The 26,821-nt window shown below is 37.1% G+C and overlaps 1 long non-coding RNA gene and 1 pseudogene across 1 annotated transcript in view; both read right to left on the bottom strand.

Moving 5' to 3' along the window:
* Positions 1–6,179: 6,179 nt before the first annotated feature.
* Positions 6,180–26,821, bottom strand: part of LOC139363161 (uncharacterized) — a 63,280-nt gene continuing 42,638 nt past the window's right edge. Inside the window, exon 5 of the long non-coding RNA XR_011623094.1 lies at positions 6,180–6,390. This is a non-coding gene — a long non-coding RNA (uncharacterized lncRNA). The remainder of the gene's footprint in view (positions 6,391–26,821) is intronic.
* On the bottom strand, positions 14,734–15,947 carry LOC105496030 (SWI/SNF-related matrix-associated actin-dependent regulator of chromatin subfamily E member 1 pseudogene; annotated as a pseudogene).

Genomic DNA, 26,821 nt, shown 5'->3' with positions numbered 1-26,821 from the left:
TAATTAAATTTTGCACTTAGCTCAGTGACACAGAATCTGTGTTGGTAAAAAGTACATATTTCTTCCGAGTAGTTCAGTCTCAAAAAGATGTTTCATTAAGAAAAAATAAGGTGGGGGTTGGTGAGAGAGAAGGAGGGGCAGTGTGCAAAGAAGAGAGTTAAGTTTTTGCTCAGAAATTGCACACAGTATACATGCATAAATTCTATGTACATTTATCAATTTTATTTTTTTTTATTTTAGAGCAGTTTTTAAACAATTGTGTGAATATTACTTAAGGTAAAGCACTAAAGCAAGACTAAGCCGCCTGTTGCAAAAGCCTGGACATTCAATACAAATTTTATAAAATTAGCTCCTACTCTGATGGTTTCTGGACATAGAATCTTTTAAAGATATTGTGAAATTGCAGAGACTGCTATGGCCTGAGAATATTTTTAACATTCAGATGATATTCCCTGAAAACTCTTGATTCTACCCACAGCAAGCAAGGCAAAGTGCTTCCTAAAATGACTACAAAAGATCCCCACTCTAGCTGCCTTGCCTCAAATCTAAGCATTACAGGCACAAAACTGAAATGTTAAGTACTTGAAAGCATCTGTGGTGTCCTACTTCTGATTAGCTGTAGATATCCCTATGTGAAAACAATTCATAAAAGGCTGAAAGAGATTGGTGATTCTAAACATTTAAGGACCGCTGTATGAGTGTTTTTCAACCTTGGTTAATGCTTTAGTCCCAACACCTTTAATAAAAGCAAGGTGACAGACTATGAAAACATTTACTTCAGAACGACAAGCAAATCTGATACTATTGTTGAAAGATGCTTCAGGGCACATGTACACAGGTTCCACAGGAGCAAGGGCCGTGGAGGAGGTGGAGGTGTGGTGTGTGGTGCTCTGCCACCTGCATGGGGAACTGTGTGATTCCCCAGAATAACTGCAGGGCTTTGGTATTTTAAACCTGCTAAAAGAAAAAAAGCTGGAGGACCAATCCTACGCACATCGCAGGGGAGAGAGCATTATCGAGACGCAAATGTATTTGCTTATAAAAGTTAGATTTTTTTCTGATTTTAAGTAAACTGTGGTTTCATAAACCTATGTCAGTGCTACATGAAGAAGGTTTACATATGGCCATGCAATTATTTCACACTGAAAGTCACAACTCATGCTTCACCCACCATCAAACCCAGACCCTGAAAATGCAAACAGGCAATTTCACAGCTAGCTTAAACATTGATTGTTAAATAGCATCATATTTTCAGACTTCCAAACAGTGTATTTCATAAAATGACAAGAAGTAATTTTGTAACTCCCTGGATAGAAATCAGGGAACAATAAGACTTAAATCATTTCAGGGAACTGAGAGATTTCTGTTTAGCAAAGCCAGTTTTATCTAAGAAAAGAATTGGTTCTGATCCATGTCTATCATGTTCTTCCTAGTTTTTATTGGCTAACATGAGATAAAAATTAGGGCATATTTATTTTGTAATGCTGTGATCAGTGTTTATTTCTGAACGTGTTCTTTTTTATTTTCTACCATGTTGTGATGGCTCTCTGAAAAAGTCCCTATATGTAATAAAAGTTTAACATACTGTAACTCTGGGATTTCAGAATATCAAATATTTGAATGTGTCTCAAAGCATGATTACTTTACAGAGAGAATTGAGGTCTGATATTGCACAAGCAAAAGTAAAATGATTGCATAGGGGAAAATACTATGCTGCTTGGGAAAGTGATCAGGGTTCCTATTTTGGGGCATCACATAGCATTTATTCTCACAGGATGGAAAAAATTTTTTTCTTATAACATTATTCAAGTTGTATAATATAGGCTATACTTGAAAAATAAATGAATTTTATGCAAATGAACTGTCATTTGAAACAGAAATAAACGGTTCTTTTTTATTTTTAAAACTTTAAATAGTTAAAATGTGGTAGATTATTTCTGATTTAAAGTCTACATAGATGCTCTCAAAATGTCATAAACAAATGTGAACTACTATGTGTTCATAAATCTAATTTCCATTCCTTCCTTACGGGATGCTATTAAACGCTATTTAATAGCATACTATGTAATTCTAATGGGAGATTGGATCTCCATTATTTAGATGTTATGTGTCCAATTAAAACCATCTAAATTGAAAGCAATAGTATATTAAGAAAATTCTGCTTTAGTAATAAAATCATGTTATCGCTTGTCAACCAAATTTTATGAATATTTTCTTGAAACTGTAATAAATAATTTTCTACAAAATCATATATTGTCTATGTTGCAATGTACAGTTATGATAGGTGCTATTAAAGAAAATCTGTTGTTTCATTATAATTATTCTCTAATTTAAGCATTATTTTAAAAATCTGTGTGTGTCTGAATGAGTGTGTATGAAACCATACTGTTTTCTATATGTAAGAAAAAAGCATTCCATTGAATTTATTAAGAAATAAAACATATCTGTTGACTTTAAGTTCAAACTAGATGACAATGATTGGAGTATTGGAAGAAAAAAACTAATAAAAATATATTTCTTACACAAACCCCCAGAATTATGACAATTCCTTTTAGAACAAGTTTACTTGTATTGTTAGTCATATTAAGGCAATTGCATGAATCTCTGTAGAGATTAAAGCCTTATGACAACTTAATGACTCTGCAGATTGCAATGTGTTCCTTGCCATTTTAACATCCAGTTTTAAATTTAAAAAATAATTTGATTTCTCCATCCTCCATAGTGGTTTTTTTTTTTTTTTTATTTTAGATGAAGTCTCACTGTCGTCCAGGCTGGAGTACAGTGGCAGGATCTTGGTTCATGCAACTTCTGCCTCCTGGATTCAAGCAATTCTCCTGCCTCAGCCTCCCAAGTAGCTGGGATTACAGGTACCTGCCACCACGCCCAGTGAATTTTTGTATTTTTAGTAGAGACAGGGTTTCGCCACGTTGGTCAGGCTGATCTTGAACTCCTGCCCTCAAGTGATCCACCCACCTTGGCCTCCCAAAGTGCTGGGAGTACAGGCATAAGCCACCGCACCCGGACCACCCTCCATACTTTTTTAAATCACAGAGCCTATATGGCTTTCAGCAGTAACCATGGCATACACACTCACAATGTACATCTGTAGAGAGCTTTATTGTTTTCAAAGCATTTTCACACACATCATCTTGAGAGGTAGAGTTTTCACATCTATTCTATAGATGAGGAAGCTGAGATACAGAAAGTCGAGTGGTAGATCCCAAATATTAGAAACTGAGCTAGAAGTACAATTCCAGTTTTGAGACATCAAACCCAGATCTAGTAATTGTAAAGACCACTAAACAAGCACAGATGTGCCAGTTTCCTAAGGCTTGGGGAATCTTAACAGCAAGCAACAGTGTATGAATTTTAACATCCTTCTTCTAGGTATCTAATTCCAACTGTATATTTGAATGTGTATGAACAGATAACCATTCACACAAACTGCGTTTAAAAATTATTTTAAAGATGAAACATATTGGCCTTAAGATTGACTTGGGGGACTCGAATCAGGATGTATTTAGACTTATTGGATCCAAGTCAAAGTGGCCCATTAACATTCTGGAAGTTTCATGTTCTCAGTTTTATGCCACTCAGCATGGCTCTGGTCAAGCCAGTTGTACCACGACTAGCTCTGCCTCTGGAACAAGCTGTTCAATCTCTCTTAGCCTTAGTTTCCTCATCTCTAAAATGGAGATAATAATACCTCTCTCATAGGGAATTTTGTGAGGATTAAATGTGATAATATGAATAAAGCCATTGAACAATGTATTAGATTTTTTTTTTTAGGGCTGCCATAACATTATCTCAAACTGAGTGACTTAAAACATCGTAAATTTATTCTCTCACCACTCTGAGGCCAAGTCCAAAACGAAGGTATGTGCGGACTGCACTCCCTCCAGAGGCTCTCAGGGAGAGCCTTTCTTTGCCTCCTCCAGCTTTTGCTGGCTCCAAGTATTTCTTGGTTTGTGACTGAATAATGCCAATCTCTGTCTCTTTCTTGAAATGGCCTTCTCCTCAGTCTCCATCCCAAATCTCCCCCTGTCTTCCACTTTTAAGGACACTTGTCTTTGAATTTAGGACCCTCATGAAAATTCAGGATCATCTCATCTTGAGATCCTTAATTCAGTCACACCTACAAAGACTCATTTTTTTTCCCCCAAATAAGGTCATATTCGCAGGTTCTGAGGAGTGAGACATAAACATATCTTTTTTTTTGGGGGGGGGGGTGTCACAATTTAACCCAGTGCCTGGGAACAAACCCCTGCACCTTCTACCTCTATTGTCTTTGATTCAGACCATAAAATGTGGTCAATTCTGCAGTGATTAGCTCGGTAGTTCCCAATCCTGACTGTACATTAGAATCACCTGGAGTGTCTTTGAACCTCTCAGTACCCACCTGGGCTGCATTATAGACCAATTAAATCAGAATCTCTGAGAGTGGAACACAAAAATTGGTATGTTTTAAAGTTCCCTAGGTGATTCCAATGCACAGTCAAGGTTAGAAACTGGGGTATAAGGGCTCAATTGAAGGCCAGTCCATGGAGGGCCTGGGTTTTCTGGATTAAACAAGAATCATTGGGTTTTACCTGTTCAGTGTACCAAGTCTTTTGGGGTATAGAAACAGAAATTTATTGTTTTATCAGCACACCTATGCAAATCATAGTCCTTGACTTCTGCACACCATTTTTGGTTGTGCTGTATGCTAACTCTCATTATCTGTAGCAGTGAAATTTAATAGAAGGATTTAAGGCAAGACTTGATAGGAAATTTAGGAGACAAGCTCTAATTTCAGTGAAATTGTTGATCCAAAAGGACTCTGTCTAGTGGGGCTTGATATGGATATAATATTTTGTTTCCAAATCTAAATCAAGCTAAGGTTCTGGGGCAGTATAAGAGGCCCTGTAGTGCTGGAAAAATTCTGACATTCCCAGGCATACCTTGCTAATAAAAACATCATACAATTCTTTTGCAGAAGGCTTTAGTGTGTTTACTAGAGTAGGCGATGTTTGTTGCGTTAGTCTGTCCAAGGTGTTGGCAAATTCTTTCAGTAGTTTTCTTTTAACACCGTTCCAGTCACTGACCTTCAGCATGGATTATAGGTTTCTTTTTGAAGCAAAACTCTAGAAGAGACTTGGGAAGGAAACTTGTTCTTGTGCCACCTGACTCAGGAGGCCAGCATGTATCACAATCAAACACCACCACTATTAAAAGCTGCAGCACCATAGGTCCCTGCATGTTAGGTTCAAAGTACTTTTCTACCTGTCGTGGCTATTCAGTCATCGAATGGCAGATCTTCAAGAGGTCCCATTACTGATCCCTTCTGTCCTGATAGCCTCACCTTTTTCCCCTTTGAAAACATGATCCCAGAAACCAGTGTAAGACCTTCTTTTACCATAAAGAATGTACAGTTGATAAAGCAGATGAGGATGCCCATCTGAGGGCCTCTTTCAAAATACAGTCTTAGGTCAAAGCAATAAAGCTCCAAATTATAATACTTGCGCATTAGCCTAATTTTGAGACATATTTTGAGATAACACAATGATGGGTCTAATGCTTTGAAATTAAACAACATCTGCCCACCCACTTTTCCTACATATTAGCCTAGACCCAGAGCAGGCATTTTCAGAGCATGCATAGAATGCACTGGTTATTAGCTATCCACATGCACTCCATCATCTACAGCTTAAGAATCTCCCAGGGTAAACTGGAATTAAGAGCACTGAAGTCTTCTTAGGAAAGGGATGTGGGTCCTGGGAGACTTGAGTCTTTTGAATGGGAAAAAGAGGTGGGAGCACATGATGACCTATCTACAAATTACATCTTGGAGGAGACGGACTTCTCCTTCCAAGTGACACATTGAAAGGTCAGCAGATAACCTGCAAAATAATTCAGTTTATACTTACATGGATAGTAACACTATATTTTAACAACAACAACAACAACAAGAATAAGAGAAGGAATGTCACAGAAGTCAGGATAAAGGTTACTGTAGTGAAGAAGGGGCAGTAGAGAACTTCCAAAGTGGAGCGACATCTTCTTTCTTAATCAGATGGTTACAAGTGAGTTTATTTTATTATTATTCTTTACACAGTAAATACTTACCTGTGTATGCTATATTCTGCAGTTTTAAAAAAGATAGCAGTGTTAAATTGAACTATAAAGTATAAAAAAGACAATTTTTTTCACTTATTTCCTATCTTTTATTTTGACAATGTGCTTGTTGGTACACTTATAAAACATTTGTTAAACAACAGTTCCATTAACATGTAATATTTTTTAAGACAAAAAGCTTTCATAATAATAAGGGAAATTATTTTGAGGGGTGAGGACAGCGCAGAGCAAACAATGGCTATGCTCATCAAAAATGCTTCATTACCATCGCCATTCCTGAAAAAGGGAAATCCTGAGATAAGTGAAGTGGCAGTTCTGTTGACATAAAAGAAGTCATTAGAAGGGAGGGTTGGACAGGCAGAAAACTGCCATTTAACTACTCTTCCTATCCTCTTTTCCAAGTGCTTTCCTGGGAATTTTTTCACTATTGGACTTTTTATTTTCTTGGTGGAATTTATATCTCCTCACCCAATGTTGCTGGTTTTCACCCCAGTTATACCTGTAAAAGCCATTTGTGAAGTCAGCTGGAAGATTTTTGACAGAAAGGGGGTGTGTGGATCTGGAAATGCTAGATGGGGCCCCTGCTTCTGACTCCTTGTCCCAATTCTTTTCCTTGGGAATTGCCTGAAGAAATGCCTCTGCCCGGGCTTGTTACATTTGTAAATGGATTTTTTTTTTCCCATTGTGTATGGGAGTCTTGAGAACTTATAATATTGAAAAAGGTAACAACAATTTAAACATTTTTTAAAGTTAATGCAAACAAAAAGCCTTAAGAGTTAACGTTAACACATTTCTATTCCGCTAATGTGGTATGAAAGTGACAGGGAGAATTTTCAATTATATTATTCTATGTTATCCTAAACAATTTTGGAATGAACTCAAGAAAGGTAATGTTCTTTTTACTTTAGATAAAATAAATCACTGGGATAAAAATGGAAAGGATGTATAGCTGTTATAAAAGAAAGGCATTTAAGTCAAACAAGAATTTAATTGCCATTTCACAGTGCCTTGCTTTTGTTCCTAATTTTCTAATCCTGTTCTGTACTGTTCCTGATTTTCTAATTTTCTAAGCCGATAACGACCCACACATACACATTCTGGTTTAACACCCCAGAAAGTCTAACTGCATTTATTCTTGTTTACTGGCTTTGGCAATTTTAGCCAATTTATGATCTTTTGCAAAGTAACAATGTAGAGATAGTATGAATATTGATGGTAGATATTGAAACTGATCATTAAACCAGTCTTTTTGTGAGAGGGAATTTTGCAGCCCAGGCTCACAAGTTCACAACGCTTTCCTTGTTGTGAGATTATTTATTTACTCAGATCCCCACACATTTTCTGTTTTATCCTGGGGTTGGGCCAGGGCAGGCGTGGGGAAGCCTGTTCTTAAAGTCAGAGTACGAAATACTCAAAGGGATTCCTAAATTCAGAAATTACTCAACCACTGGTGCAGAGAAGGTAAGTTATTTAGAGTTGTTGATGTTTTAAATAAGCTGAGTGAAGGAAGCTCTTTCACGCGGACAAAGCAGAGAATATTGGACCAAAGAGCCGAGCACACCCCTGCAGTGGCCTTCGCCCAGTCTACCATGGGGTGGCGCTCTAAGGCCCAGATTTGCCCACCCTCCTACTCCACGCGCTATTTCAAGCAGCAGAGAATAAACCTTCTCAAGCTTTCGTTCTTGTGTCTCTTTCTCATTGTACATGTAAAATATTTACATTAAAAACCCACTGACCGTCAGTACTGATGAAAATAACTAAGCAATTAGAAATCGGTTGGACATTTGTATACTTAGCTCTCTCAAGTATGTTTATACAGCTGATGGAAATGAAGGTTTGGGATAAAAAGAATAGTAGCACTATCATATAATTTCCAAGTTTGAATTAATTTTTTTCCTGAAAACATTTTAGGTTAAAAAAACCGCTCATATCTAAATTCTTAGAAATCCACTTTTAACCTTTTAATAAATTATGCCATATAGTACAATTTTAAAATTCAAAGACTCAAGGTAATTTAGTTATTAATGAAGTCAGAGTAACTGTATTTTTTTCATGATAAAAGAAGGAAGGTGAATATATTTTAAATAAATGAAGATTTCAAGCTAGCACCTTTGTTTTAGTTTAGCACCCTGGACTATGCCCTGTTGAAAGCATAAAGAAATATGCAAAATCTTTAAATAAACTGCAAATTAATCTCCATTCCCCAAATAATTTCCATCATTTTTATTGTTTTACTGGGCAGATATATAGCTCTGTGTAAAGGGAAAAAAGAGAGTGCTCGATTTTCAAAGGGAAAGAAGCATAGAGGATAAGGTTCACAGCTACAAAAATACATATGATTCATTTTAAAATGGAGCCTTAAAGACAGTGGTCTGGTCAACCATCAGCATCTTCCATTGCCAAGAAGAAAATATCCTCCCATATGAACCATATCTTCCATTTTTTATCTTATTCATTTTACTTAGTATCATATCAATCATATCATGAGCACTTTCCCAAATTATTAAATGCTCTTAGAAAAATCTCATTATTCATGGCTCTATCATCATGTAAAAAATTTTGCTTATTTCTCATTGAACAGGCTATTTTTAATTTTTCTAAACAATTGACTAATAAGTCCTTATAAATAAAATTGCTCAGGAGATATATGTACATAAATTTTTGTCAAGCAACTGTCTTTAAATCTTTAAAGAAAGTTTTACTCTAATGTAAAAAAATTAATCTTAACTTTAAAAAGTTTTTTAAAAAGAAACCATTCTTTATGTAGAAGTAGATTAAATATATGCCTACATAATATAAAATTGATTATATAGACAAGCATTTTTTGTCGGGGTGGGGGAGGGTTGGAGAGGGTCAGGATTTTAAAATCCCAGTAAGAATAAACAGATACTATATCTACTTGGATTTTCAGATGCCATATTTCCAGAACTATTCATTAATATCTCATTAAGTTAGATTTATATACTCAACAAATCTGAAATAGTCAATCTAATTTACTATTTAAACGTTGATATTTTATATTTTTTTCTACACAAATATTTGGGGTTAAAAAGGAAACCAAGAGCTATGTTGGGAAAAACTTTGATGCCCGACCCTAAGAAAGTGTTACTCTTCACGAAGAAATAATAAATGTATGAGGTGGCAGATATCCCAGTTACCCAGATTTGATCATTTCACATCGTATCCTTGTATCAAATATCACATGTACTCCATAAATTAATAAATAAGTTTAATTAAATTAATAAAAAATTTAAAAATTAGAAGTTTCATTCTTTTTGAGAGAATTATGTATTTAATGTTGTGCACTGAAAATGAGTTCCCAAAGTGAAGGCTGCTAAAGACATATGTCTATAATCTCAAAATAATAGGTGAAAACCTGAAGATATAAAGGGTTATGTTCGAAGACAGAGTTAAACATATGGTGTCTGCTTTGAAATTCTGTTTCTATATTTGGGCATGATCTTTTTCATAGATATGCAAGCATAGTCTCTTTTTCTTTTACTGTCTGTTTACACATGTCATAGTTGCAACTTCCTAGTGAAGAAACATTTTTCCAGTTTAAAAAATTTGCAAGTATGAAAATAAAATTGTCACAGTGTGAAACTGGATTTTCAATGTAAAGCTGTTAAAATAAGAAAAAAACATACAGTTTAAGGCAGATATTTCAAAATTCTACTATTTTCCTTGAACCAAATTTCACCTTTTTTCCCTCCATTGTTGCTTAAATAATTTTTAAATGCATTCGGATAACAACTTGCAAAAGTGAAATGTTATACCCACACATCAAAAAGGCATTCCTTCAATAGGACAATGTTTGTGTTCTGCGTTAGAAAGAACAAAACTCCTTTAAGGGAGAACTCTCCCTACTTAAACAATAAAGGCAAGAAAATGTTACATGCCCTTAGGGTTTTCCTTTCACTATCTTTACCGAAGGAAGACATACGAAGAGAAATTATCTAAACTTCCTTCTAGAAGGCAGTGACCATAGTGAAGATTTTTTTTTTTTTTTTTTTTTAAATAGTATTCAGGTCAGATCCTAGTGCAGGTGGGTGTTTTCCAAACAGAATCTGCCTGGTGGAATGAGAAGCACTGTGGAAGTCAGATTCTCCTGCTTTCCATTTGTGGATGTCTGTCATTTGGGGACAATGACCAGCACTGTATTTTCTTAACCCAATATGGACAGAGTATGTGTTTGGATTGTATTGTGTGACATCCCTTTCTCTATCGAACAGGCCCAAGAGGGGAGGGGGTGGGGTCTGACTTTTTAAGGATGGTTCTAATGCGTTCAGCTGTTATCACACTTTGCTGATTGTAATCACTCGTTTTATGGTTTCTTTTCCAGCTGCTCCAAAAATTCATTGCAATGTCCTCTAGGTTTATTTTTAATATCCCATAATTCAAAGATCTAAGAAAGAAGAGTTGAAATAGAAATCCATGTGCTGATTCTCTCCCATTTTTTTTTTTTTTTCTCTCGAGGAGGAAGGGATTTAGGATTTGGACACATTCCTCAAAATCCTCTCTGGAGAAATGTGTTCTTTTCTGTAGGGAAGGAGCCAGCTTGGAGCACATTCACAGGCTTATTCAATTGATAGAGGAATTGGGAACCAATCCTATGTAAATATACAACGTATTTTAAATTCAAAAAATTAATTCTTTCTTCGGAGCATTTATGTTCAAAATGTTTCCTTTTGGAGTGGTAGCAAAACAGTAGTACTCTATTGGCATTTTAGGATTTCCAGATTCCCTGAATAAAGTATTTGCTCTAAACTCTGTTGTCCTAAATTTATCTAGTAAGAATGTATTGCTCTTTAAACTGCAGAACAGTTTCATGCATGGGAAAACTAAAAGGCAAGGGGATCCCCCTATGTGCTGTCTCTGAAAATATCTTGACTTACGTTTTAAAATCAACTTATTTCAGGGGAAGTAGACCTTATCAGTTTTCTTTGTTTTCCCCATTCATTTAGTCCTCTGAAGAGCTAGATCTGAGAAATGATTCAGCTAGAATTATAGGTTGCCATTTCTTCATTTTCCACTACATAGCAGCGGCTCCTTTCAGTCATTTTTAAGTCCTATAAAAGCCCATATGGGGAAGAGGGGGAGGGGACTGCCTGTAAATCATAAGGACCCAGTTTCTTGATTTCAGTGAAGGGTAGTTTTACTGTCCGCTGTCACCACAGCTGTCAGCAGGATGCCTTAAACATCCTAATTGTCACTAGGGATCAGATTGTTCCTTAACTAATTGTTTAGATCAGCTAATCTACATCCATCATCTGCAAAGGGCAGGCAGCCCCAGGCATCCTGTAATTTAGATAAAACTCCTTTTCTGGGTCTAAACACATTGTTTGGGTGACCAAGGGTCAGGTACCAAAAAGCCTACCTAGGAGTGGAACAAGAGTGGAGATTGTATACTGAGGACGGGGTGAGCCTCCAGGCTTACTAGCCCAGACCACCTGCATGTGTCCCACTTAAACAACTGTGAATCAGTAGAAGATTCCATGTCATTGATCGCAATATGCCAAGAGCCCAGAGCAGACAGCCAAGATCACTGCCTGAGTCAGCTTTTGTGTTTGCACTCATATGGGTTTTGAGGTACTCATTATGACACAAATGTGCTGGATATTTTTGAGCTATTGCAAGGTTTTCTTGAGTTAAACTTCTAAAAACACATCAGCAGCAGTGATGTAGTATATATTATATATGCAACACACACATTTCATGTAGAATGCAGTCTCCCTTCTAAGAACCTCTGTTTTAATAAGCTTTCTAAAACAATTGGTGAATTTGTTATTTTAGACTGTGGGGTAGTTTTCTTGCATTCATCTGCTCATTCTTCCATTCAATAAAAATTTATTTCAAACTCTCATAAGCTTGGCAAGAAGGTTTTCGTGCCTCAGGAATGTAATTCGTTTAGAAACAAGCCATCCCCTTACATTCATATTGTTCTTATCTCAAAATGCTTTCAAAACGACTAACGAACCGATTTAAAAGTAAAAGAATAAAAATAAATAAAAGCAAGCAGGCCTTGAACTAAACAGAAGTGAATAGGGATAGAAAGACAAATGTATGATAAATGATAAACAAACAAACAAATACAGCCTTCCCGAAAGTGAAATTCAACCATTCATTAAGATAATTTAAGAAAAGGGGTTTGGGACTTTTAAAAAACAGAACTTTGGAAAACCCTCCACACTTATCTCACTCATTCAGATTTAGTGTAAATCCTATTAATTTTGCAGTAAAGAACCCTACTAATTTTGTTTAGGCTGACCTTCCCCTCACTTACTTTAGTTTTTCTTTTAATATAATAGTATACCTATTAATACTTTATAGAAGTACAGTGCTATGAAATGGTATTCTGGAAAAATAATGAAAGAACAATTGTTAAATCGTAACCAGCATTTACTGTGGTTTACCTATTTAGCAGGTCTTATTGTAAGCATTTTACATATATTAATTCATTTAATTATCACAACCCTATAATGTAGGTAATTTTATTATCCCCACTTTGTGGGGAAATTGATTCGCAGAGAGGTTAATTTACACAAGATCACAGATTGTGCTAGTGAGATAGCAGAGAATAGCAGGCAAACTTGGGAAAACCTTTTAGAGGAATCAGATTCTGAAATGAGAATTAAAGGCTGGCAGGAGTGGGGATTTGTTGTCCCACAGAGGCAGATAGACAAGGAACACAGACTTTAGATGCTGGCAGTTTCCGTAAAATTGGATTGGAAAGAAAACGGGCCCAGCCTGGGGCAGAAGAGGAATGAGAGCCATAGGGGTGATAGGGACGCCAGGGCAGCTACATAGCTGGCTATGGTCCAGCTTCTGACACTCAGAAATTTCTTTTTGTCACTTTCACCTATTACAGCGACTAAAAGAACTTAGCAAATCTATAGACTTCTTTTCTTCCCTGCCCCTGACTGCCATCATTTTTTACAGAATTTTCTTTTCTAGTTCCAAAAGTAGTATGTATTTATTGTAGAAAATACAAAAAACATAAAACACACACATGCCCAGAGGAAAAGAGAAAATTAAAACATTTCTCATTCTACCTCCTAGAGATAATAACTTGCAGCATTTTCCATGTATAATTTCAGACATAAAATAAGAAAATTGACTTAAATCTACATAGAACTTTGTCATTTCCTTCCCCTCCCCACAGCTTAGCTTGATGTAGTAAATATTTTTCATGTTTTTATATCACTGTTTTACTAATTTCATTAAATTAAATTAATTTATTTAACAGATCTGCTGCTGATAGTAGGTGGTTTCTTTCTCTTGTGTGAGATTATTTTCTTATAATTTCATGCAAACTCACTCATTAAATCATAATTTATTAACACATTAAATGATTTTTACATTGCTAAATGCTCTCCGTAGATGTACTATTTTATCCCTGTGGCAGCATAGAATGAAAAAGCCATTTCTCCACATCACACCGTAGAGGTACAGAAGTTTCTGACTTTTGACTTAGGAGCTTTCTCTGAAAGGCAAAGCTGTAACTCAGAGCAAACCCTAGTTACCTCTGAGTGCCACCAACAGGTGGCGATGGCTGCTACCGGGATGGAGGCATTTGACACTACGAATTAAAGTGGTCTTCTAGAAGTTAACCTTTACAAGGGAGAAATTTTATAAGTACAAATGGTATTTCTTGTTTGAATTTCGGTTTGGTTATTAAAAACACTGAATGGTTTTTTGCATTTTCATCTGTGTGCTGCTTTTGCAAATTGTCTTCTCACTTATTTTGCCCAGTCTCTTTATACTGGGGTGTTCATCATTTTCATATTATTTATAAATTATCTTTATGGTCAGCACATGATGAGTACTATTTCAGGTTTTCGTTTGTCTTTTAATTCATAGTTTTTAAAAACTTGAATAAGGAAGTTATACAGAAGTTTTAAATGTTTATATAGCCATTTCTATTTTATTCCTTAAGATTTGTTTGTTTGCATGCTTAAAAGGGCTCTCTTTACCTCAAAATCAGAAAAATATTCTTCTGCCTTTTCTTTTTTTTTAAGTACTTAAGTTTTTGATACATCTGGTATTTATTTCAGTTTACGGTACGGGGGAGAAAATCAACATAATTTTTTTTCCAAAGAGATAACTGTTTCTGTACCATTTTAAATAATCCCACCTTTCTGTAAAGATTAGAGATATTACCTTAGCCTATAATAAAGCCTTATACCCACTGAAGCCTATTTCAGACCTTTCCATTCTATCCCACTGGAATATATTTAACTACTAGAGCCACCTGTTTCTGCAATATACACCTTAATATATTGTAGGGCTGGTCTACCTCAACATTTTTTCTATTTTGTTTTTACTCTTTTAAAATGTTGCATTGGATTTGATTTTCAAATTACTATGTTAACACACGTGTCTTACAACAAATTAAACAGCAGAGCATGGTGTATATATCAAGTTAGTAACTTCTCTCTCTCCTTCTAGTCCCATCACCAAGGCTTATAGTGTGGTGAATGCATTTTTACACTTTTCTCTGTGCTCTTATGAGCAAATAATAATAATAAATCATAGTAAGGAGAATATTTTTTACCATTGAAACTAAAAACAATTTTTTCACTTATAAAAGTATTTAAAACACATAAAACAAGGCAACATTTACTCTTTTTTCTCATCTTCTAGTATGGTGGTGGCCCCTCCACTGTTGCACCGTTGCTCTCTGAGCCAGTATTACTATCACTGGTTCCTTTCTCTGTCATACTGCTGACCCTCTCCTGCCCGCTCTCCTTGTGTTCAGGAGTAGACTTGCCTTCTTCACCATTCTGTTGGCTCTGCCGTTTCTTCAAGGTGTGTCTCCTCTGTCTCCATTGGAATGTTCTCATTGCGTTTCTTTTCCTTGCCTTTGTTGGCCACTTGCTCTTCCTCAGGAACGATGCTGCTCTCATTGCACTAAGCTTGCTCTGCCGCCTCCTTCTCCCTTTCCTCCTGCCTTTTGTGGGTCTGTTCCTCTGCCTGTGCAATCTCAGCTGCAATTTTCTTCAGATCCACTTCTACCTTCAGGCCGCACAACCTTTTAAGTTCATTGTTAAATGAATCTGTGCTTTCCAGGAATTTCGCCTTCTCCTGGTGTCGTTCCTCTTTTGGAAGAAGTTCAACTTTTACTTTTCGCTGTTGAACCATTAAGGACTGGATCTATCATTTGAGGACCTGCATTCTAGCTGTTGTGACAACTGACTGAACCTCTGATACCACACTCTCACTAAGGATTTCACTGATGAGGCAGTGGTTTCTCTGGAAACGAACGGTGGCTGTACGCTTCGTTGAAAAGCCATCATCATAATCATCTGATCTTTAGCAGAGAAGGCTCACGTAAGGTTCTCCAAACAGTGAGACTGTTTGGGTCGACTTTCCTCCCCTAAAGCAGCTTCTGCAAGACTTTTTGCATTTATGTAAGCAAGGTACATGGGGAAATTATGATGGGCGTCCATAGATTCATTGTACTCTATCTTTTCTACTTCGTATTCGTTTAAATATTGTTTCTCTTCATTAGCGAGATCTTGCCACATGCCACCAATAATCTTGCCAATTTCCCACAACTATAGGTCAGGGTTGGAAGCCTTTACTTGGTCCCAGACCTTTCTTCTCTACCTCCTGTAGGGCATCAGCGGCTTATCTTGTGGCTTTGGGGGTTTTGGAATGGTAATACTGGAGGATGCCCTGACCCAGCTGTTGGTGCCTGGGTTCCCTCCCAGCCTGTAGTTGTTGTAGGCAAGATGATGGTATGGATTGTATCTTGCAAACCCTGGTGGGCTGGGTATTTGTGTTGTAGAAGCCGGGGTGGGAGATGGGGCATAAGATGGTCTTTTTGGCATTTTGGAAGATTAAGTTCTCAGTTTCTTAAGAATGAATCTGAGACACCGTGGGTAGAAAAAGTGCTCGCAGCTCTGGCTTCACTTTTCTTTGTCCCATGCACACCTCCAGTAATGAGAATATTTATCAAGTGCAAGACATTGTTCTAAGCACCCTACCTGAATGATTTCCTTTACTTTTTATAATAAACATATGAAGTAGATATTATTGTCATCATCAATATGCAGATAAGCAAACTGAATGACTGGTAGTCTAAATAACCTACTCATGTCACATACTGTAGTAAGTTGTGGGACCCAGATTAAGTTCAAGAAGGCAGGTTTCAGAGCCTGAGCTTTGGAATGTGTCTGCTTATCTATCAAATGTTTTTGATGGACATTTAGGTTGTCCTTATTTCTTGACCACCCCCCAACAATGCTGCTAGTAGCATTTCTGTATACAAATTCTTTCATACTGGTAATTTTATTTCTGGCATATAGTTTCTCAGAAATGATATTGCTGGATCTTAGGGCATGTGATTTTATTTAATAGACACGACGAGATTAGTTTTCACAATGGATACACTAATGATTACTCACACATATGAAACATTCTCACAAATCCTCTTTTTGCTCTTTCTTCCATATTGAAGCCCCAACATGTGCCCAGTGTTATTCTCAGCACTGGGATGTGAAGGTGGTCACAGCAGATGTGGGTCCTGCTCTTGAGGGGCCACAGCTTTCACTCACACCAGATATCATTCTCTTTCTCCATTCCTCAGAAGTACCACAAGCAAACACAACAGAGAGCACCCCACAGGGAACAACTTAAAGATGAACACAAAATGACTAACTATTTTTGTAACCCGCCCTGTCCTTCCACGCCACTACCTACACAATCCTCCCTTCACACGGACCATTCTCTCTCCTGAGTCAGTCCTCTGCCATATTTCCAGGACCTCTGATCTTACAAATCTCCAGGAAGGACTTTCCAAATGAAGGATGATTTACCTTTCTGTTTCCTGTCTTTCCTCTCAGTCCCCACCCAGGGAACCTCCTCTGACCAACAATAAGAACATCAGCAAGTATAGACCATGGCCTGCCTTGCCTTGCCCTTCATTACTCCCTCTCCCCTCCCTCCCTCCCTCCCTCCCTCCCTCCCTCCCTCCCTCCCTCCCTCCCTTCCTTCCCTCCCTCCTTCCTTCCTTCCTTCCTTCCTTCCTTCCTTCCTTCCTTCCTTCCTTCCTTCTTTCCTTGTTTCTTCCCTTCTTCCCTCCCTCCCACTCTCCCTCCATTCTTCATTCTCTTCTTTTTTCTCCCTCTCTCCCCCTTTCTTCCTCCCTCTCACCCTCCCTCCCTTCTTCCCTTCTAAACTGAAAGAGCACTTCTTACCAATGGTCATACTGAATATCTTCTAGTGATTCAGTTCAAGCAGCAATTTTTAAAGTTTTTTTTTCTTCTCATTATATCAATTTGTATTGCCCAAGATTGTATTATAAGCTGGCACAGACTGGGATATGAAATGAGATCTCCTGATGCTTGTTCAGCTTCGTAATCTCAGAGTATCATATTTACTCTGAGTTGGCTAATGGTCTTATTAACTAATGAAAACTAGTATATACTGTTCTTTTAACATAACAGAAAATGAGTAGATTTTAGTTTTCCTTTCAAAGAACATGTAGATAAAGCCATTTTGCTGTACTTAATTTGGTGTGGGGGAGGGGTGTTGAGGGTAGGGAAGCTTCTTTTCCATTAAGAATAGCCTGTCTATATAGACTGTACACATCCTCTAAGGCCCAGATCAAAGATCATTGTTTCTTTTTTTTTATCTTTTATTTTATGTTCAGGGGTACATGTGCAGGTTTGTCACATAGGTAAGCTTGTCTCATGGGGGTATGTTGTACAGATTATTTCATCACCTAGGTATTAAGCCTAGTGCTCATTAGTTATTTTTCCTGATCCTCTCCCTCCTGCTACCCTTCATCCTCGAATAGGTCCCTGTGTGTGTTGTTCTCTTTTATGTGCCCATGTGTTCTCATCATTTAGCTCCAACTTATAAGTGAGAACATGTGGTATTTGGTTTTCTGTTCCTGCATTAGTTTGCTAAGGATTATGGTCTCCAGGTACACTCATGTCTCTGCAAAGATATGATCTTGTTCCTTTAATGGCTGCATAGTATTCCATGCTGTATATGTATCACCGTTTTTTTTTTTTTTAATCCAGTCTGTCACTGATGGCCATTTAGGTTGATTCCATGTCTTTGCTGTTGTGAATAAATGACTCATCCTATTCTATGGAATGATTCTCTATTCTTCCATTTCTATGAAGCCTTTTATTCCTCCTTTAGTTCAGTTGTTTGGCCTCCTGCAGGCCTATCTCTCATAATTCCTTCTTTTATTTTGGTTCTTGCCACAAAGTGTAAATTATCTTTTGATTTATCTCTCTCCCTCCTCCCAGCTATCTGAGGGCGGGAACATTTCTCAATCATCTTTGAACCCTAGAACCTACAATACAACAAATGTTTTTTCTGAGTGAATGGTGGATGGATGCATAGATTAATGCCTATTATTTTCCCTAGCCACCCCATAAAGCTAACTTTGTCGATATTAAAATGGAACAGCTACAATTAAATTCTGTATGTTTGTTTATTACATCACTTCAAAGCATAAGGAATGTACTAAAATAAATTAGTGCACTTAATAAGCTAGCCAGTCGCACATCTTTTCACTGTCCTATCAACAGGAAAATCCATTATGTCCATCCCACCTGAGATATTATATCCCTGCATCATTGGTTCAGGCAGTATGATTCAGTTGAGACTTCTCAGTGCTTTTGTTAGTGAGGAGGCTTCTCCAGGCACTGCTGATTTGAAGGGACAAATCTTGAAAGAAATTGGACTAAGTCTTGCAAAAAATAATGGATAGTCTTGAAAAAAAATATTTACCCGGAGAATGACTTTTCTCTGCCATACAATGCAAGGAAGTAAGTGTACTGTAATCTCAGCACTTGTAGTATTTTCATCACGTATGATATTTCTACTTGTTTCATCTCCTCTTTATCCTCAGAGAGACAGTGCTGCTTAGTGTTTAAGACTGAGAATTCACAAGCGTCCAGGACTGCTGGGTTTACATCCCAGCTTACTATCTTGGGAAAGACATTTTACCCAACTGGCTAAGTTGCACAATTTCAGGGAGTTCCCTTCACAAAGAACACAACATAGGATGATGCACGTAGAGCACTGTAGACCACTTAAACTTAGCAAGTAGCATTCATTAAATAAGCAAATGTTAACACTATTGTCTTCCTAGCACCCCTATTAGTAGACATTTTTAGCATCGTCTCAAAGATGGATATATTATGTTGCAAAGAGGTTAAGTGTCTTGTTCACAGTTAAACAGAAGTCAGAAATGGGCTGCTGACTTCCCAATCTCCAGACTCCTAGGCTGAGGCATTTATTTCCACCTTAATTATTATTAGCACCCCCCTCTCCAACAATGTGTGACATGTTTTATTTTATTGTTGTTTTCGTTCGTTCATTTTCAATTTTCCCAGATATGGTTTTAAAACCTGGGCATGGGATAGGAATTTGCAATGACCCATACCAAAATAAAATCAGCTGCTACTACCACAGCAAAATACTAATTTGGGATCCTGTTGCTGGTTACTACTATATTCAATATTAAACTGTCCTAGCTCCCAGTTACCAACCTCACCCCCTTCCACATACCTTGCTCAATGCCTTATGTTGTCACTAGATTATAAGTCCCTTGAGGACAGGGACTGTGCCTTATTCATCTTTGAATCCCACCCAAGGATTTACATAGTGTTTCATATATAGTAGATGCTCAATAATGTTTGCTATATAAAATAAATAGCTTATTATCTTAAAAAAATCTACAATTCCATTATTTCCTGCTCTCAATTTAAGGATAGAGTCTGTCTGACTCTATAAAGTGGGCATTTCCATGATAAGGTAGTATTTGCGGATCAAACCAGAACTCAGGACTAAGCAACTCAATCAAAACTGCTCAACTATATGGAAACTGAACAACCCACTCCTGAATAACTACTGGGTACATAACGAAATGAAGGCAGAAATAAAGATGTTCTTTCAAACCAATGAGAACAAAGATACAACATACCAGAATCTCTGGGACACATTTAAAGCAGTGTGTAGAGGGAAATTTATAGCACTAAATGCCCACAAGAGAAAGCAGGAAAGATCTAAAATTGACACTCTAACATCACAATTAAAAGAACTAGAGAAGCAAGAGCAAACACATTCAAAAGCTAGCAGAAGGCAAGAAATAACTAAGATCAGAGAAGAACTGAAGGAGATAGAGACACAAAAAGCCCTCCAAAAAAACCAATGAATCCAGGAGCTGGTTTTTTGAAAGGATCAACAAAGTTGATAGACTGCTAGCAAGACTAATAAAGAAGAAAAGAGAGAAGAACCAAATAGACACAATAAAAAACGATAAACGGGATATCACCACCGACCCCACGGAAATACAAACTACCATCAGAGAATACTATAAACACCTCTATGCAATAAAACTAGAAAACCTAGAAGAAATGGATAATTTCCTGGACACTTACACTCTCCCAAGACTAAACCAGGAAGAAGCTGAATCCCTGAATAGACCAATAGCAGGCTCTGAAATTGAGGCAATAATTAATAGCCTACCAACCAAAAACAGTTCAGGACCAGATGGATTCACAGCTGAATTCTACCAGAGGTACAAGGAAGAGTTGGTACCATTCCTTCTGAAACTATTCCAATCAACAGAAAAACAGGGAATCCTCCCTAACTCATTTTATGAGGCCAACATCATCCTGATACCAAAGCCTGACAGGGATATAACAATAAAAGGGAATTTTAGACCAATATCCCTGATGAACATCAATGCAAAAATCCTCAATAAAATACTGGCAAACCGAATCCAGCAGCACATCAAAAAGCTTATCCACCATGGTCAAGTGGGTTTCTTCCCTGGGATGCAAGGCTGGTTCAACATATGCAAATCAATAAACGTAATCCAGCATATAAACAGAACCAAAGACAAAAACCACATGATTATCTCAATAGATGCAGAAAAGGCCTTTAACAAAATTCAACAGCCCTTCATGCTAAAAACTCTCAATAAATTCTGTATTGATGGAATGTATCTCAAAATAATAAGAGCTATTTATGACAAACCCAGAGCCAATATCATACTGAATGGGCAAAAACTGGAAGCATTCCCTTTGAAAACTGGCATAAGACAGGGATGCCCTCTCTCACCACTCCTATTCAACATAGTGTTGGAAGTTCTGGCTAGGGCAATCAGGCAAGAGGAAGAAATCAAGGGTATTCAGTTAGGAAAAGAAGAAGTCAAATTGTCCCTGTTTGCAGATGACATGATTGTATATTTAGAAAAACCCCATTGACTCAGCCCAAAATCTCCTTAAGCTGATAAGCAACTTCAGCAAAGTCTCAGGATACAAAATCAATGTGCAAAAATCACAAGCATTCTTATACACCAGTAACAGACAAACAGAGAGCCAAATCAGGAATGAACTTACATTCACAGTTGCTTCAAAGAGAATAAAATACCTAGGAATCCAACTTACAAGGGATGTAAAGGACCTCTTCAAGGAGAACTACAAACCACTGCTCAGTGAAATAAAAGAGGACACAAACAAATGGAAGAACATACCACGCTCATGAATAGGAAGAATCAATATTGTGAAAATGGCCATACTGCCCAAGGTAATTTATAGATTCAATGCCATTCCCATTAAGCTACCAATGACTTTCTTCACAGAATTGGAAAAAACTGCTTTAAAGTTCATATGGAACCAAAAAAGACCCTGCATTGCCAAGACAATTCTAAGCCAAAGGAACAAAGCTGGAGGCATCACGCTACCTGACTTCAAACTACACTACAAGGCTACAGTAACCAAAACAGCATGGTACTGGTACCAAAACAGAGATATAGACCAATGGAACAGAACAGAGGCCTCAGAAATAATACCACACATCTACAGCCATCTGATCTTTGACAAACCTGACAAAAACAAGAAATGGGGAAAGGATTCCCTATTTAATAAAGGGTGCTGGGAAAATTGGCTAGCCATAAGTAGAAAGCTGAAAGTGGATCCTTTCCTTACTCCTTATACGAAAAATAATTCAAGATGGATTAGAGACTTAAATGTTAGACCTAAAACCAGAAAAACCCTAAAAGAAATCCTAGGCAATACCATTCAGGACATAGGCATGGGCAAAGACTTCATGTCTAAAACACCAAATGCAATGGCAACAAAAGCCTAAATTGACAAATGGGATCTAATTAAACTAAAGAGCTCCTGCACAGCAAAAGAAACTACCATCAGAGTGAACAGGCAACCTACAGAATGGGAGAAAATTTTTGCAATCTACTCATCTGACAAAGGGCTAATATCCAGAACCTATAAAGAACTCAATCAAATTTACAAGAAAAAAACAAACAACCCCATCAAAAAGTGGGCAAAGGATATGAACAGACACTTCTCAAAAGAAGACATTCATACAGCCAGCAGACACATGAAAAAATGCCCATCATCACTCGCCATCAGAGAAATGCATATCAAAACCACAATGAGATACCATCTCACACCAGTTAGAATGGCAATCATTAAAAAATCAGGAAACAACACATGGTGGAGAGGATGTGGAGAAATAGGAACACTTTTACACTGGTATAGAAATACCATTCGAAGCAGCCATCCCACTACTGGGGATATACCCAAAGGATTATAAGTCATGCTGCTATAAAGACACATGCACATGTATGTTTATTGTGGCACTATTCACAATAGCAAAGACTTGGAATCAACCCAAATGTCCACCAGTGACAGACTGGATTAAGAAAATGTGGCACATATACACCATGGAATACTGTGCAATATTAAAAAAGGATGAGTTCGTGTCCTTTGTAGGGACATGGATGCAGCTGGAAACCATCATTCTCAGCAAACATCATAAGAACAGAAAACCAAATACTGCATGTTCTCACTCATAGGTGGGAACTGAACAATGAGATCCCTTGGATACAGGAAGGGGATCATCACGCACCAGTTCCTATTGTGGGGAGGAGCAGGGGTAAGGGATAGCATTAGGAGATATACCTAATGTAAATGACGAGTTAATGGGTGCAGCACACCAACATGGCACATGTATACATATGTAACAAACCTGCACATTATGCACATGTACCCTAGAACTTAAAGTATAATAAAATAAACAAATGAATAAAGTTTTATCTTCCAACATTAAAAAAAGAGGCAAAATAAATCTTATATTTGAAATTAAAAATTCTTATCCTTCTTAATTAAGAATATTATGCATACATTAAAATGCCCAAATGCATTGAGTTATTTATGATAGTTGCTTTTATGAATGCATTTATGACTACAAAAGGTTTGCATGTTTCCTCTTTTTATATCAATGTGTTGCCCATGCAAGTCAGTAGACATTATCTTTAGGCAGACATTGATTCTTGCAATTTCTCTTTAATGCTAAATCCTACAAGCTGTTGGGAATAAATAATCATGCCTATTTCTTGGCATGAAAATGTCAATTTCACCAAACATTCAATTTTACTTCTACTAATAGCAGATTTTCTTTGTGAGCAGAAAGGTAGCTTCACTGTCTTCTCAACTTCAGCTGCATCCCAGCTGTGTTTATTAAACAGAGATTTTGTATTGTCTGGCCTTTTGTTTTCTGTTCTATCATTTTTCCCATCTGGCTTTCCCCATATATCCTAGAGAACATATCCATATTTTTACTGACAGTAGTGTGTGTGTGTTTGTGTGTGAGTGTGTGTGTGCATACACTACACACACACACACACAGATATATATGTATGTATGTATCTTTCCCTGGTGATAGCAGTTAACATTCCTTTAAAAGCTTACATTTCACCTCCGTTCCTCTGTTCACATCTCAACTATGTGAAATTGGGTGATTTAAAACAATTCTAGCAGTTTCTCACTCAAATATAATTTCTTATGACTTGTGAGGGTTTTGAATTCTTGGCAACCATTTTCTATGCCACTAAGAGTCCCTGTAAAGGAAGGATTGTTAAGAATTACAAGCACAGAGGCAGTGCCTTAAAGAACAAAGAAGATGTATTTTACTTCAAGAAGAATAAAATGGATGTTCGCAGTCACTTGCCAAGATTTTCCTCTTTTCCCAGGTGGAAATAGGATGGCAGTGGAGAAAATATACCCCAACATTTGAGGAGAAATGCAGCCCAGGAGTTTTCCTGGGTTGGGCATTCTTTTCTTTAGAAATGCAAAGATACTCATTTCCTAATTTTTCTGCCACTGTCATTAATGTTTGGAATCCTACTTTCTTTTAAGTTTCTCCAGTTGGGAGGATAAATCACATTCTTTCTTTGTATATCATCCTGAAAGTCAAGTTTAGTCAAAGCTAAAGAAAGAACTTTGATTCATTTGTGCAAGCAAGATAGGTTTACACAGAATATTTCATGGAATTTAAAAATTATTGGTTTATCTCTCATTTTTCAGAATTATACAATCTTTCTTTAAAAGTTGTTGCATAGAAAATGGCCATGTGTTTGTGAAAAGTTATATGAACAAATGTATTCCAAAAAATAACTATTAATTCTAAATTTAATCATATAATTTGTTTTTATTCTTACATTTGCAAATCACATAAAATAGTAGTGGTCCTTAGTATAGTGTAGTGGTTAAGAGACTGAAAGCAGACAGTCTAGGTTCAAATCCTAGTCCTGCCACTTTTTAGTTGCTTCGTTTTGGACAAATTACTCAACCTTTCTGTGTCTCATGTTCCCTTTCTGAAAAAGAGGCTACTAACAGTCCCTCCCCTACAGGGTTGATTTAAGGATTAAATCAGTTAACCCAGGTTAATATCTTGGAACAATGGCTTACACAGAGTAATTTTCTGTCATTGTACGTTGCTATTAGTAGTCATTGGTAGTTACACTTGTAATTTTCTGTCATTGTACATTGCTATTAGTAGTCATTGGTAGTTACACTTATAGCATTTATCAATCTGGTTGCATGGATTATATAGGTCAAGGGTTAATATGTATGTATATATGTACATATGTGTGTGTATGTATGTGTGTATATATATGTATATATCTGGCAAAAGAAAATGTCTTTTCTGATCCAAGATGCATTTATTGAATACCAACTATGTGTTCATCACTGTGAGACAGAGAGACAAGTAACTATTTTATTTAGAAATTAAAACAAGCTTTAGGTAGTTATAGATTTCCTAAATAATAATAAATAAGGAAATAAAAATCCAAGAAGCAGAGCAAATGATAAAAATGGGCCTTTGTACACTTCTTAAAAGAAGATATTTATGTGGCCAAGAAACATGTAAAAAAGCTCATCACTGATCATTAGAGAAATGCAAATCAAAACCACAATGAGATACCATCTCACACCAGTTAGAATGGCGATCATTAAAAAGTGAGGAAACAACAGATGTTGGAGAGGATGTGGAAAAATAGGAACGCTTTTACACTATTGTTGAGAGTGTAAATTAGTTCAATCATTGTGGAAGACAGTGTGGAGATTCCTCAAGGATCCAGAACTAGTAATACCATTTGACCCAGTAATCCCATTACTGGGTATATACCCAAGGGATTATGAATCATTCTGCTATAAAGACACAAAGACACAATGTCAAAAGAAGACATTCATACAGCCAACAGACACATGAAAAAATGCCCATCATCACTCGCCATCATTAAAAAATCAGGAAATGTTTATTGTGTTTATTGTGGCACTATTTACAATAGCAAAGACTTGGAACCAACCCAAATGCCCATCAATGATAGACTAGATAAAGCAAATGTGGCACATATACACCATGGAATACTATGCAGCCATAAAAAATAATGAGTTCGTGTCCTTTGCAGGGACATGGATGAAGCCAGAAGCCATCATTCTCAGCAAACTAACACAGGAACAGAAAACCAAACACCACTTGTTCTTACTCATAAGTGAGAGTTGAATAATGAGAACACATGGACACAGGGAGGGGAGCATCACACGCCAGGCCTGTCAGGGGTGGGGGCCAAGGGGAGGGAGAGCATTAGGACAAACACCTAATGCATGTGGGGCTTAAAACATAGATGATGGGTTGACAGGTGCAACAAACTACCATGGCACACATATAGCTATGTAACAAACCTGCACATTCTGCACACGTATCCCCAAACTTAAAGTAAAATAAAAAAAGGAAAAAAATGTGTCTTTGTAGTCCAAAAACAAGAAAGCAACTAAATTTTCCTGAAGAGTGAAAGAAATGAAACAAATATTGTGCTCATAACACTGTCATTGGTTAGGCTAACAATATGAGCAAAAGCAGCACTTTAATTGGTAATAGGAGAGGTGAGCTATTTTCAAGAAAGGCAAAAAGGCAAAGAAATGGAAAAATATTCAGCAGAGAATTTTTTTTTTTTTTTTTGGGAAAAAGGACTCTGGAGATGGAGAGCTTCATTTGGACAGCCTTCGTTGGCTTGAGTTTAGAACTCTGCCTGCCATCTTTGACATATTTCAGTTTTAACTGTCAGCCCTAAGCACTGACCCTCTTGGTAGAGGACTCTCCCTGACTCACCCATGCCTGTCTTTTAAGGAGGGCGACATCCCTAATGGAGTAGAAACAGGGCTGCTAGTAGGTGGGCTTGCTAATAGAAACTACTGTTTAGTGAGCAGAGTAGCAGAAAGCCAGCAGCAAAGAGAAGAGAAAGCAGCTTCCTTGGTTATAGAGAAGCACTGTGGGGTCCCATTTCAGGTTTCCATTTGTTCATCTCTTTGTACCATATCATTCGCATTTGTTGAGCCTCAGTTTTCTCATATGTAAGATGTATATA

This window comes from Macaca nemestrina, chromosome 5 (assembly GCF_043159975.1).
Source record: "Macaca nemestrina isolate mMacNem1 chromosome 5, mMacNem.hap1, whole genome shotgun sequence".
NCBI classification, from domain to species: domain Eukaryota; kingdom Metazoa; phylum Chordata; class Mammalia; order Primates; family Cercopithecidae; genus Macaca; species Macaca nemestrina.
This window is presented reverse-complemented; position numbering and strand designations above follow the sequence as displayed.